This window comes from Pseudophryne corroboree, chromosome 1 (assembly GCF_028390025.1).
Source record: "Pseudophryne corroboree isolate aPseCor3 chromosome 1, aPseCor3.hap2, whole genome shotgun sequence".
In the NCBI taxonomy this organism is placed as follows: Eukaryota; Metazoa; Chordata; class Amphibia; order Anura; family Myobatrachidae; genus Pseudophryne; species Pseudophryne corroboree.
The window spans coordinates 394,250,461-394,265,923 of record NC_086444.1 but is presented as its reverse complement, the minus strand read 5'-3'; the positions used below and the strand labels follow the sequence as shown (position 1 = coordinate 394,265,923).

The window sequence follows — 15,463 nt, the reverse complement described above, 5'->3', positions numbered from 1 at the left end:
TACCTTAAGAAGACTGAGGAGTCTTCTGCCGCCGATTCTGGACCTCTTCTCGTTTCAGCATCTGCAAGGGGGCCGGCGGCGAGGCTCCGGTGACCATCCAGGCTGTACCTGTGATCGTCCCTCTGGAGCTAATGTCCAGTAGCCAAGAAGCCAATCCATCCTGCACGCAGGTGAGTTCACTTCTTCTCCCCTAAGTCCCTCGTTGCAGTGATCCTGTTGCCAGCAGGACTCACTGTAAAATAAAAAACCTAAGCTAAACTTTTCTAAGCAGCTCTTTAGGAGAGCCACCTAGATTGCACCCTTCTCGGCCGGGCACAAAAATCTAACTGAGGCTTGGAGGAGGGTCATAGGGGGAGGAGCCAGTGCACACCACCTGATCCTAAATCTTTACTTTTTGTGCCCTGTCTCCTGCGGAGCCGCTATTCCCCATGGTCCTTTCAGGAACCCCAGCATCCACTAGGACGATAGAGAAATATATATATAGATATATATAGATATATATATATTTTATGTTGCACTGTATGTAAGAACAATAACTTCCATCTTAACCCTGGAAAAGAACCAAATGCTTGGCTCAATATTAGGAGGCTCTCCTCTCTCAGGGACCATACATGGCTTCCAGCAAAAACTGAGAACCCTGATGCAAGTGGCAAACTAGGAATGCTGCCAGGTTTGCGTTAAGTAATGCAACCAGACATGTTACATTGCAGGCTGTTAGGCACTAGAGCAGGCATTCCCAACCACGGTCCTCAAGGCACACCAACAGTGCAGGTTTTAGTGATATCCAGGCTGCAGCACAGATGGTTAAATCAAAATAACTGAGCTACTAATTAAGTCACCTGTGCTGAAGCCTGGATATCACCAAAACCTGCACTGTTGGTGTGCCTTGAGGACCGTGGTTGGGAATGCCTGCACTAGAGATTACCCGATTCTGATCATACCCTGAGATTCTGATCCTTTCTGCACAGAAGCCAGTGCTAGCAGGACAGCAAACCAGGGGGATGCATGCACTAGACTAGGGGTGGGCAAAATACGGCCCGCGGGCCGGATGCGGCCCGCAAACCGATCCTGCCCGGCCCACTGCCTCCCACCAGCGAGCAATGACAAGCGGCCCGACCGGCTGAGCTGCTCGTCATTGCTCTGCACTGCAGTACCTCCATGCTGCCAGCGGCGCCTCTCTCCCCAGCTGCTGCGTTGTAGCAGCCTCCTCCAGAGTCCCCAGTGACAACGGCTGTGTTCAGCCGAGAAGGGGGCGGGGTTACACACAACCTCAGGGGGCGGAGCTACACGGGACAAGAGCCAGACTGCTACAGATCCATCCTTCCTGCCACTGCCAGCCAGATCAGTAAGTTAATGGGAAAAGTGAAAGAAAGTGTGTGTGTGTGTGTGTGTGTGTGTGTGTGTGTGTGTGTGTAGTGGCGTCAGACTGTTTTTAGGTTTGGGGGAGGGATCTTTAGCTCTCGCTGTACCAACCCCTCCCGTGTTCTGTCACTATGTCACCCCCCCCCCCCCCGTGTTCTGTCACTGTGTCACCCCCGTGCACTGTCACTGTCACCCCCACCGTGTTCTGTCACCCCCCCCTCCCCGTGTTCTTTCACTGTGTCACACCCCCCGTGTTCTGTCACCGTGTCACACATCCGTGTTCTGTCACTGTCACCCCCCATCCCCGTGTTCTGTCACTGTGTCACCCCCACCGTTTTCTGTCACTGTGTCACACACCCGTGTTCTGTCACTGTCACCCCCCCCTCCCCGTGTTCTGTCACCGTGTCACCCCCCCCATGTTCTGTCACCGTGTCTACCCCACCGTGTTCTGTCACTGTGTCACACCCCCCGTGTTCTGTCACCCCCGTGTTCTATCACTGTCACCCCCCCCCTCCCCGTGTTCTTTCACCGTGTCATCCCCACCGTGTTCTGTCACCGTGTCACACACCCGTGTTCTGTCACTGTCACCCCCCCTCCCCGTGTCCTGTCACCGTGTCACCCCCACCATGTTCTGTCACTGTCACCCCTCCCTCCCCGTGTTCTTTCACTGTGTCACACCCCCCGTGTTCTGTCACCGTGTCACACATCCGTGTTCTGTCACCCCCCCTCCCCGTGTTCTGTCACTGTGTCACCCCCACCGTTTTCTGTCACTGTGTCACACACCCGTGTTCTGTCACTGTCACCCCCCTCCCCGTGTTCTGTCACCGTGTCACCCCCACCGTGTTCTGTCACCGTGTCACACACCCGTGTTCTGTCACTGTCACCCCCCCTCCCCATGTTCTGTCACTGTGTCACCCCCCCATGTTCTGTCACCGTGTCACCCCCACCGTGTTCTGTCACTGTGTCACACCCCCCGTGTTCTGTCACCCCCAACGTGTTCTGTCACCGTGTCACCCCCACCGTGTTCTGTCACTGTGTCACCCCCACCGTGTTCTGTCACCGTGTCACACCTTTCCCCAGGGGCCATAAGACACTGGATAATTTGCTTGCTGCACAATAATTATCCCAAATAAAATGTTAATGTGTAAAAAGTCTCTCTACCTGCCGTAATGTGTGTAAAAGGGGCTCTACCTGGTGTAATGTGTGTAAGTGGCGCAATTTGAATAATGGAGACTATTGTGCAGCCTAATATGAATCTGTATTATTTTTTGCCCACACCCCTTCCACATGAAGCCACGTCTCTATATTTTTGGCAAGTGGGGCGAGCTGCTATTTTGTATGTGGCCCTCGGATACTGACAGGAAATGTCAAGTGGCCCCTCAGCTCAAATAATTGCCCACCCCTGCACTAGACAGATGGAGGGGAGGAAAGATCATAGTTCAGGTAATCTGCAGAACAATTGTGCATTTATAATCATTGGCGTAAATTGCATTTAAACTTTCCATTTGTACATTCACGTTAAGTTATTGTAATAAATAGACATTCACTATTGTCAGGACAAATGAAAGTCATGATGTCACCATTTACAAGTATTACTACCTACTATTGCTGCCAGATCGGGCAAGCTCTTTTACAGCTTCCCCTGGTTGTCAAGGGAAACGGTCTACTTAAGCCACACTGATAACGTATCTGTCCGCCTGACTCCAGCACTCACAGAGCTTATAACTAGAGATGTGCACCGAAAATTTTTCGGCTTTTGTGTTTTGGATTCGGTTCCGCGGCCGTGTTTTCGATTTGGACGCGTTTTGCCAAAACCTCCCTAAAAATTTTTTGTCGGATTCGGGTGTGTTTTGGATTCGGGTGTTTATTTACAAAAAACCCTCAAAAACAGCTTAAATCATAGAATTTGGGGGTCATTTTGATCCCATAGTATTATTAACCTCAATAACCATAATTTACACTCATTTTCAGTCTATTCTGAACACCTCACAATATTATTTTTAGTCCTAAAATTTGCACCGAGGTGGCTGGATGGCTAAGCTAAGCGACACAAGTGGCCGACACAAACACCTGGCCCATCTAGGAGTGGCACTGCAGTGTCAGACAGGATGGCACTTCAAAAAAATAGTCCCCAAACAGCACATGACGCAAAGAAAAAAGAGGTGCAAGATGGAATTGTCCTTGGGCCCTCCCACCCACCCTTATGTTGTATAAACAGGACATGCACACTTTAACGAACCCATCATTTCAGCGACAGGGTCTGCCACACGACTGTGACTGAAATGACTGGTTGGTTTGGGCCCCCACCAAAAAAGAAGCAATCAATCTCTCCTTGCACAAACTGGCTCTACAGACGCAAGATGTCCACCTCATCATCATCCTCCGATTCCTCACCCCTTTCACGGTGTACATCCCCCTCCTCACAGATTATTAATTCGTCCCCACTGGAATCCACCATCTCAGATCCCTGTGTACTTTCTGGAGGCAATTGCTGGTGAATGTCTCCACGGAGGAATTGATTATAATTCATTTTGATGAACATCATCTTCTCCACATTTTCTGGAAGTAATCTAGTACGCCGATTGCTGACAAGGTGAGCGGCTGCACTAAACACTCTTTCGGAGTACACACTGGAGGGAGGGCAACTTAGGTAGAATAAAGCCAGTTTGTGCAAGGGCCTCCAAATTGCCTCTTTTTCCTGCCAGTATACGTACGGACTGTCTGACGTGCCTACTTGGATGCGGTCACTCATATAATCCTCCACCATTCTTTCAATGGTGACAGAATCATATGCAGTGACAGTAGACGACATGTCAGTAATCGTTGGCAGGTCCTTCAGTCCGGACCAGATGTCAGCACTCGCTCCAGACTGCTCTGCATCACCGCCAGCGGGTGGGCTCGGAATTCTTAGCCTTTTCCTCGCTCCCCCAGTTGCGGGAGAATGTGAAGGAGGAGCTGTTGACGGGTCACGTTCCGCTTGTCTTGACAATTTTCTCACCAGCAGGTCTTTGAACCTCTGCAGACTTGTGTCTGCTGGAAAGAGAGATACAACGTAGGTTTTAAATCTAGGATCGAGCACGGTGGCCAAAATGTAGTGCTCTGATTTCAACAGATTGACCACCCGTGAATCCTGGTTAAGCGAATTAAGGGCTCCATCCACAAGTCCCACATGCCTAGCGGAATTGCTCTGTTTTAGCTCCTCCTTCAATGTCTCCAGCTTCTTCTGCAAAAGCCTGATGAGGGGAATGACCCGACTCAGGCTGGCAGTGTCTGAACTGACTTCACGTGTGGCAAGTTCAAAGGGTTGCAGAACCTTGCACAACGTTGAAATCATTCTCCACTGCGCTTGAGTCAGGTGCATTCCCCCTCCTTTGCCTATATCGTGGGCAGATGTATAGGCTTGAATGGCCTTTTGCTGCTCCTCCATCCTCTGAAGCATATAGAGGGTTGAATTCCACCTCGTTACCACCTCTTGCTTCAGATGATGGCAGGGCAGGTTCAGGACTGTTTGCTGGTGCTCCAGTCTTCGGCACGCGGTGGCTGAATGCCGAAAGTGGCCCGCAATTCTTCGGGCCACCGACAGCATCTCTTGCACGCCCCTGTCGTTTTTTAAATAATTCTGCACCACCAAATTCAATGTATGTGCAAAACATGGGACGTGCTGAAATTTGCCCACATGTAATGCACGCACAATATTGGTGGCGTTGTCCGATGTCACAAATCCCCAGGAGAGTCCAATTGGGGTAAGCCATTCTGCGATGATGTTCCTCAGTTTCCGTAAGAGGTTGTCAGCTGTGTGCCTCTTATGGAAAGCGGTGATACAAAGCGTAGCCTGCCTAGGAACGAGTTGGCGTTTGCGAGATGCTGCTACTGGTGCCGCCGCTGCTGTTCTTGCTGCGGGAGGCAATACATCTACCCAGTGGGCTGTCACAGTCATATAGTCCTGAGTCTGCCCTGCTCCACTTGTCCGTGGTTAAGTGGACATTGGGTACAACTGCATTTTTTAGGACACTGGTGACTCTTTTTCTGACGTCTGTGTACATTTTCGGTATCGCCTGCCTAGAGAAATGGAACCTAGATGGTATTTGGTACCGGGGACACAGTACCTCAATCAAGTCTCTAGTTGCCTGTGAATTAACGGTGGATACCGGACACACGTTTCTCACCACCCAGGCTGACAAGACCTGAGTTATCTGCTTTGCAGCAGGATGACTGCTGTGATATTTCATCTTCCTCGCAAAGGACTGTTGGACAATCAATTGCTTACTGGAAGTAGTACAAGTGGTCTTCCGACTTCCCCTCTGGGATGACGATCGACTCCCATCAGCAACAACAGCAGCGCCAGCAGCAGTAGGCGTTACACTCAAGGATGCATCGGAGGAATCCCAGGCAGGAGAGGACTCGTCAGACTTGCCAGTGACATGGCCTGCAGGACTATTGGCTTTCCTGTGTTAGGTGGAAATTGACACTGAGGGAGTTGGTGGTGTGGTTTGCAGGAGCTTGGTTACAAGAGGAAGGGATTTAGTGGTCAGTGGACTGCTTCCGCTGTCATCCAAAGTTTTTGAACTTGTCACTGACTTCTGATGAATGCGGTCCAGGTGACGTATAAGGGAGGATGTTCCTAGGTGGTTAACGTCCTTACCCCTACTTATTACAGCTTGACAAAGGCAACACACGGCTTGACACCTGTTGTCCGCATTTGTGTTGAAATAATTTCACACCGAAGAGGTGATTTTTTTTGTATTTTGACCAGGCATGTCAATGGCCATATTCGTCCCACGGACAACAGGCGTCTCCCCGGGTGCCTGACTTAAACAAACCACCCCACCATCAGAATTCTCCTTGTCAATTTCCTCCCCAGCGCCAGCAACACCCATATCCTCATCCTGGTGTACTTCAACAGTGACATCTTCAATTTGACTATCAGGAACTGGACTGCGGGTGCTCCTTCCAGCACTTGCAGGGGGCGTGCAAATGGTGGAAGGCGCAAGCTCTTCCCGTCCATTGTTGGGAAGGTCAGGCATCGCAACCGACACAATTGGACTCTCCTTGGGGATTTGTGATTTAGAAGAACGCACAGTATTTTGCTGTGCTTTTGCCAGCTTAAGTCTTTTCATTTTTCTAGCGAGAGGATGAGTGCTTCCATCCTCATGTGAATCTGAACCACTAGCCATGAACATAGGCCAGGGCCTCAGCCGTTCCTTGCCACTCTGTGTCGTAAATGGCATATTGGCAAGTTTACGCTTCTCATCAGACGCTTTCAATTTTGATTTTTGGGTCATTTTACTGAACTTTTGTTTTTTGGATTTTACATGCTCTCTACTATGACATTGGGCATCGGCCTTGGCAGACGATGTTGATGGCATTTCATCGTCTCGGCCATGACTAGTGGCAGCAGCTTCAGCACGAGGTGGAAGTGGATCTTGATCTTTCCCTATTTTAACCTCCACATTTTTGTTCTCCATTATTTAATGTGTGGAATTATATGCCAGTATCAATAGCAATGGCCTACTACTATATATACTGCGCACAACTGAAATGCACCACAGGTATAGAATCTGGATGGATAGTATACTTGACGACACAGAGGTAGGTAGAGCAGTGGCCTTCCGTACCGTACTGCTACATATACTGGTGGTCACCGTCAGCAAACTGCAAAACTAAAATGCACCACAGGTATAGAATCTAGATGGATAGTATACTTGACGACACAGAAGTAGGTAGAGCAGTGGCCTTCCGTACTGTACTGCTATATATACTGGTGGTCACTGTCAGCAAACTGCAAAACTAAAATGCACCACAGGTATAGAATCTAGATGGATAGTATACTTGACGACACAGAGGTAGGTAGAGCAGTGGCCTTCCGTACCGTACTGCTATATATACTGGTGGTCACTGTCAGCAAAACTCTGCACTGTACTCCTCCTATATAATACTGCTGGTCCCCAGTCCCCACAATAAAGCAGTGTGAGCACAGATATATGCAGCACACTGAGCACAGATATGGAGCGTTTTTCAGGCAGAGAACGGATAAAACTGGTGGTCACTGATCAGCAAAACTCTGCACTGTACTCCTCCTATATTATATAGCTGCTCCCCAGTCCCCACAATTAAGCAATAAGCACAAATATTTGCAGCAACATTAATAAACGGAGAGGACGCCAGCCACGTCCTCTCCCTAACATTTCCAATACACGAGTGAAAATGGCGGCGACGCGCGGCTGCTTATATAGAATCCGAATCTCACGAGAATCCAACCGCGGGATGATGACGTTCGGGCACGCTCGGGTTAACCGAGCCATACGGGAGAATCCGAGTATGCCTCGGACCCGTGTAAAATGGGTGAAGTTCGGGGGGGTTCTGTTTCCGAGGAACCGAACCCGCTCATCACTACTTATAACCCTTCTCTCAATGTCCTAGGGCAGTGGATCCCAAAAGTGGTCCTCAAGGCAGCCCAAGTTTTATGGATATCCATGATTAGCGTCAGGTGACTTAATTCTTAAAACCTGGACTGTTGGGGTATCTTGATGAATGTGTGTGGGAACCACTGTTATAGAGGCATATGTATTAATTATCACTGCAGTGCCCCGTTTATTAGCAGTCCATATCACAACAGACTTTTTCATGTTTAATTAAACTGCTTCCCTACGCACTTACTGTTAACCAACAGGGACAAAGCCAGCAAGTTACAGTCACTGCCACATTAGAGGAGTCTCATATCTTTAGACTACTCCTCAGAAGCATGTGCAGTGTCAGATTCTGGAGTTGGACGGAGGCTGCAGGAGAGGGTCTGTCAGATCCCTCTCCTGCAAGAATGTCTCTATAGGCATAAAGCGGTTTTTGCCATTTGAAATTGGTACACAGGGGTCAGACTGTAGTCCCCATTAATAATAATGGGAACTGAGGTCTGCAGTGCTAATTAGCCTTCTACAGGAGACTTCTGTGAAATCTCCTGCATGAGGCTCTTAGCACATAGCAACGATTCATAAAATTATGTAGAAATTGCAGTTTCTACATAATTTTATGGAGAATAAAACCTTGATAAATAGCTTCCCAAGTGAGCTAGATTTGCCTTGGATCCATAACACCTCAGATGATCTCTCTAACGTAACATGAGAAATAGATTATATTTTCTGGTTGCAGCCACTAGTTTTCTCTCTTGTCCAAATGGGGAAAACATTGGATATATTCAATTAGGCACAAGTTTAACTGCATGGAGAAAACTCTGGGTATTTCCCAGTGGTATCCAGTTAGCGGGTCGACAGTGACCATGTAAGCATTCATATCAAGATAAGAATGTCGACATCTTGGTATAAACTGTCGTCAGGCACCAGATCGACATCCTCAAACTGCAGACAGGTTCACAATGTCAGCATCTGAAATGTTGGATATATAGAATTAGGCACTAGGGGGAGCAATACTCCCCCGAAACGCTGCAGCTTCACAGGTCTGCGCCAGAACTCACTGTCACAGCACCGCTGGGACCCAGAAAAGGAAGGTGGAGTCACCGCTGCCACAGAAGAAGCCAAAAGACCATTAGACCACAAGGAACGGTTTGTTGACATAACAAATACTGTAGGTACAATAAAAGAGAAAAATATAAAATTGCTTGGGGCACTAATCTACCACAATCTGAGGTATAAAACTTCTTTTAATAATAAATGTATAAAATATGAAACGTTACAGGACGAACAACATAGAAATACATGCATGAAAAAATTGATACTCTTGCCTACTGTATCCAATAATTAATACAAGAGACCAGATTCGTGCTCTCAGATAGCACAGCCAGTAGCCAATATAATGAACCAAATTTGTGCTCCAAGTTTACACAAATGAAATCATGTACTGTAGGTTCAAACAATCTGACAATATTAGGAACAAAGTAATAGGTCAAGGCTAATACTATCTTTGGTTAATTCTCGGAAGTGAGTCAGTATTAAGCCACTTGGTGAGTCAAGGCTAATGTAGTATTTATAAAATAATTCCTGAATGGGAAAAGATGTTTATACCCCTAGCAGAACAATTAAACAAACAATAAATATTTGCTGAGTAGTTTATGTCAAACAATTGTTGGATAGTACGATTAGACATGAGACATCATAAGTTGTGCTGCAAATACGGATATGGACAATCACATGATATGTTGCAGCAACAGATAAATGATCATAGTCATTTACTAATTTACTATTTATGAAGTTTTAAAAGTAAAGTTTTAGCTTGTATTATACCTCAGATTGTGGTGGATTAGTGCCCCAAGCAAGAGAGTACCTTTTTCTCCTTCTTGCATCTGTTGACTCTATTATACTCTCATAGGAGCACCGCCATGGACTGATTGGATGATATTATGCCGATATATTATATCCATGGAGCCAATCCACCAAGTTTTCTGATTACTATAAATAGGGGTCTTATACCAGTGCTCAGGTCTCTCTCCCTTCCCATTTCCCCAAAGCTAGACATAACAAATCTTTACATGGTCGCTGTCCGACAGGCTGCAAGTCAACCTGATGACTGTGGACATTATATATGCCAACAAGTGACACTACACCCTTCCTGGTGTAAGGCAACTTCTAGTAACTTGCAGTAACCCACTGTTACAGTGTCCAATCGAACAGTTTACCTGTGTGTTAAATGTATCCTTGGAGCATAGTGTGCAGGTTCCTGCAACTAACTGAATCAGTCAGAGACGACAATTAGACTGGGGATAATTGGAAATGCCCCCATGTGTTCACAAAAAAAACATAATATGGTAGTCTGAATTCCTATTCCTAGGGCAGAACTCAGTTGTTGTATGCAGCAGCTGTCAGTACCAGGCGCCGACTGAGCAATTCAATTGTTGCTTCATTCAGGCGCAAACAGCTACTAGTGTCTGCATTTCAGCTCACACCCTCCGGAGGTGGCGAGCTGAAACTAGAAAAAAAAAGTGACCCATGTGGCACTTTTCACAATGCGCCCAGCACTTTGGTTAGGTTTAGCCATTTTACACAGCTAAAACCAGGCTGTCTGGACGCGATAAAAAATAAAAACAACATTTGATTATAGCCACCCCCCCCACCCCCCATGTCCAGTCACTTAAGACAGGAAATGGGGCAATTTAATTCCACCCACAATGCTAAGATGCATGGAGACTCACGAAGTCAACCAGCACTGTACAATACAGATAGGTGTATATTATGGACCACAGACCTAAAATTTAGAAGTTTAAGCACGTTTAACAGTGATGGATGGCAGATACAGTCTAGAGTTTTGGTATCACGTTACTCCCCCCAGGTACTTTGGCTCTTGGCTTCAGGTAATTCAATAAAAAAAAAAAAACATATTGTCAGTTTAAAGCACAGAAAGTAGTCTAGGCTATTCTCTGCCACAGTGATCTCTAGGGAGGCAGGTGAGACTGAATTCCTCCAGCATGCAAACTCACAGCAGGATCAGCTCCTTACAGCTCCTGGCTTCAGGTAACAGGGTCCAAAGGAAGGGCAGGGGCTTCAGTTCTGCATTTCAGGGCTCTGAAATTTTTTTTCAATGCACATTGCAGCAGAAATTATTTTTGGTGAGATTATCCCTGGCTATGTACTAACTGCAATTCACAGGGATATTGTCACTTTCCATTGCCAGATGGAGGCTACAGGAGAGGGATTGTAAGATCCCTCTCCTGCAAGATGTCTCCATAGGCATAAAATGGTTTGGTACATAAATCTCAGATGCGAGCTGCAGCGGTAATTAACATTTTGTATAATTCTGTGAAATCCTTTGCATTAGGTTGTTGTTACATAGCCGGTATAAAGAAATGAATGCAGAAACTGTAGTTTTAGGAAAAAAGCTTGATAAACAGACCCATACGGCTGTTTCCATCCGACAGGGTCTTTCACACACACAACGGCTTTGAGCAGAGATGAACGCTGTGCGCATGTGCAACAGCAGCGGCTAAAAAACAAAACAAAAAAAAAACGGTGTGTGTGAAAGCTCCCATTCACACACACGGTTCTCTGCCTACAAAGACGGCACGGCAGCTGGACCTCTCAGTGGATAGTTCCGGCTGCAACCCGGCAGCCGGAGCCGTGCCGTGTGAAAGGAGCAATGTGTTTTCACGTATCACTGAAAACACTGCAAGGCAAAAAGACGATCAGCTTTTTGCCGGCCGGTGAAAACCGGCTAGTTTGAAACAGCTCTTATAGGCCCTACACACTCGGTGATGTGCCGCTGAGCTGCCCAACCGCCGATACGGGCGACCCGGCGGCGGGGGGGCAGTGACGGGGGTAGTGAAGTTACTTCACTCCCCCCGTCACCCGGCTCTGTAGACTTGTAGGCAAATATGGACGATCTCGTCCATATTGGCCTGCATGCACAGCCGACATGGCCCCAGCGATGAACGAGCGCGGGGCCGCGCATCGTTCATCGCTGGTGCCTCCACACTGCACGATATGAACGTTATCTCGTTCATTAATGAACGAGATCGTTCATATCGTGCAGTGATATCGGCATGTGTGTAGGGCCCATTACACCTGGGGCATTGGTGCAAATTAGCAGTCAATCATTAGATACCAACTTATACAACCTTTCTATACATGTACATTGGGCAAAAGAATATATGAAGACAGAGTACAAAATATTTATGCCAAGAAATTTTATAAATACTGATTATCCATACACTGCTTCTGAAATTAGACTCTTATTATCCTTTATGTGGCGCCACAAGGGTTCTGCATCGCCTAGTTACAGAGTACATAAATAATCAAAACAGGAAAACAGCGACTTACAGTTGAAGACTACATAGGACAAGTACAGGACATAGCTACATCAGCAGATGACACTGAAATAAGTATCAGGTGGCAGAAAACCGCGGGATTTTGTGCAGTCAAAGAGTATTAAAGTAAGAAAAGGACAAGAGAGAGGAGGGCCCTGCTCGTGAGAGCTTACATTCTAAAGGGGAGGGGCATAGAGACAGGGTGGACACAGATGGGGTAAACAGAGTGTGGAACAGAGGGTAAAGGATGACAATGACATTTTAGCTTGAACAAAATTCATGCAAAAACTAATATGATTTTGCCATGTCTTTCTCTACCATTTTTTTTTCTTAAAAATTAAAGTTTCCTCACTACTAATCTACTAATAGAAATATTTGTAAATATATAATTTAAAAAAAACTAATAAACACCCATGTGCAAAAAACATAATAATAAAATAGGGACACAGCAGCTAGCTCCAAATATTGGAGAAAATCCAACCTAAGCACAGGAAAAGAAGAAAACTGTGTGGAACTGCGGTAGTAAAAGATGAAATAAGGTTATATAACACTGGTAGGGATAAACCAGTGTTATATAGCCTTATTAAGTATATATTTTATTTTGCAATTCCACACCTTTTTCCTTCACTCATTTACACTGACACAACTAGGAAGTACCAGAAGAAGAAGCTGCACCATACTGTACTTTCCAGAACATGAATTACTGAAACTCCCTCCCTGATGCTGCGGAAAGTTTCACAAGCTGCAGAGAACAAGTGTCAGTGTGACAGACATTACCTCTAGCAGGGGAGGGGGCTCACCTGGGCACACTCCTCTACACACACTAAATGCAGCACTCACATCTACAAAACAAGTGTGTAACCTGCATTACATCTACTGCAGGTATACAGGGGGAACTGAGAGGACCACTAACTTTCACCAGTAACTTATGAGTCAGAGTCATGAGTATACTGCATGTGAGTGTGAGGGCAGAACAGTCATCTAGCGGGATACTGTGCTGATGTTACCCCACACACTCACTATGTGACTAGCACAGGGCGAGCACTGTAGCACTACCACCACAACAACGCTGCAGCAGCAGAGGCAGCAGGCTATTGGGGCGGCTGGCATGCACAGGATGGGCACGCTTCTTCTATACATTGAATGCTAATGTGCTGAAAAGAGCCGCGGCCACAGAGGGGCATGGTAGCCGGGCAACGTATGGGGACGCCCGGGATCACATAGCTGACTCTACCGTACCCCAGAAATGCCCCCTCCCCTCACTCCAACTTGAGGCGCCACACCGAGCCCCCTGCTGATCCTCTCACCTCCGCCAACCCATCTCTCTCCCACTGGGTCCGTCCCATCCCCGGTACTCACCTCCCGCACTCTCCTCTCCCTGTGGTTGGAGGTCCACGGGGAATCTCTCGCTCAGCAACAGCAATTCCCCCCGCGAGCACGGCCGCGCGCACCCACGCACGCGATTACTCCTCCACACACACACCGACACAGTCACACAAGATCCCCGCCCACGCAAGAGCGGGGCCGCGCACTCCGGTTAGCCCCGCCCACTGCGCGTGGTCGCCGCCGGCCGCAGCAACAGTAATGGTGATTGCTCTAGTCTAGATGCTGCTCTGCGTGCGTTGTGCGATGGCAGAGAGGCCTCCTCACCGCTGAGCTGTTACCGGGCGGCCACCCTGATCCCCGGCTATGGCTGACTAGGAGGAACTCTGTGTGTGTGTGTGTTTTTTCACAGTGGGGCTCTCATACCTATGTTAAAGATACCAAAAAAATAGAAACAGTATGGGGCAGGCAGTTGTACCCTAGAGGAAAACGACTTTATTTATAAGAACATTGTTGCTGACTGACGCAGGTGATCATACAGGTATATAGGTGTGCCCTATGGGGGTAATTCCAAGTTGATCGCAGCAGGATTTTTGATAGCAATTGGGCAAAACCATATGCACTGCAGGGGAGGCAGATATAACGTGCAGAAAGAGTTAGATTTGGGTGGGTTATTTTATTTCTGTGCAGGGTAAATACTGGCTGCTTTATTTTTACACTGCAAATTAGATTGCAGATTGAACACACCCCACCCAAATCTAACTCTCTCTGCACATGTTATATCTGCCTCCCCTGCTACTCCTAGCTTGCGAACACTTCAGACTGTTTAGTTCCTGTTTTGACGTCACGAACACGCCCTGCGTTTTGCCAGCCATGCCTAAGTTTTCCCAGCCACTCCTGCATTTTTATCTGGCACGCCTGCGTTTTCTGCTGCGGGGTACACTGGGCTCCACAAGGAAAGACAGAGGGGTGTAGAGTAGGATCTTGATCCGAGGCACCAACAGGCTCAAAAGCTTTGACTGTTCCCAGAATGCATAGCACCGCCTCCTCTATAACCCCGCCTCCCTGCACAGGAGCTCAGTTTTGTAGTTGGTGCCGCAGATAGCAGGCACATAACAGAGGGGCTGCTCTGGGCAGCCCTAAGAAGAGCTTTTTTGAGAAGAAAAGTGAAAACTTCAAGGGCTGTAGCAGTGTGTACATGTCTAGTGACATTCACTGCTGCAGCTCCATCTCTCCCCAGCGGCGCTGTACACTCCCGAGCCCTGGTTGCCGGGTAACTACAGCAGGAGGCTCCGGTTTTCTTCAGGCACACACGACGGGGGCTCTCCGGTCGGTGGGATGCGGGCCACGCGCTGGCGGTGGACACTGTGGCAGTACAGGTGATCCCACTAGATCACCAGGGCATGGGTGCAGGTCAGTTTTTATCTTAAAACCTTTTTGTGTGTAGCCCGCAGTACCTGGTGGTTTTGCCAGCAGAGGGGATAAGGCTTAGACCTGGAGCCCCTCCCCCAGCCCCAGAGTGCCATTTCCAGCAAATGTTCCCGCCCTGGAGCTGCATATCTGTCTCTCCCTCACTCCCTGTCAGTGTTTGGGCGCCATTTCTGTCAGTTACACTGTTCCTGGGAATGCTACAACAAGCAGGCCCGCACTTCCAAACCTGGTAAGCCGAAGCCCAAAAGAGCCTGGGCTGCCCGTCAGCCAGCTTCCAAGACCGATAAGCCTGCCGCATGACGGGGCGGGCCTCCCCCTGGGGGATCCCAGGGTGGGGGGCCGGCTTCTAGGGTATACCCAGGAATGGTTGAAGACCACTTCAGATGCCTGGGTACGGGAAGTCGTCACTCGAGATTACGCCATAGCCTTCGAAAACTGACCGCCTCATCGATTTTGCCGGACAGACAGTTGGACCAGACAAAGGCAAACACTCTACATTCGGTGGTACAGACCCTTCTGGATACAGGAGTCGTAGTACAGGTGCCTCTTGCTCAGAGGGGCCGGGGGTACTATACTCCATTGTTTCTGGTCCCGAAACCCAAT

The 15,463-nt window shown here is 48.0% G+C and overlaps 1 protein-coding gene across 1 annotated transcript in view; it reads right to left on the bottom strand.

The window, feature by feature from the left end:
- TPST2 (tyrosylprotein sulfotransferase 2) overlaps positions 1-13,704 on the bottom strand; it is a 129,770-nt gene extending 116,066 nt beyond the window's left edge. Inside the window, exon 1 of the mRNA XM_063913184.1 lies at positions 13,466-13,704. The gene's annotated coding sequence lies outside the window, so the exon portion shown is untranslated. The remainder of the gene's footprint in view (positions 1-13,465) is intronic.
- Between the last annotated feature and the right edge of the window lie 1,759 nt (positions 13,705-15,463).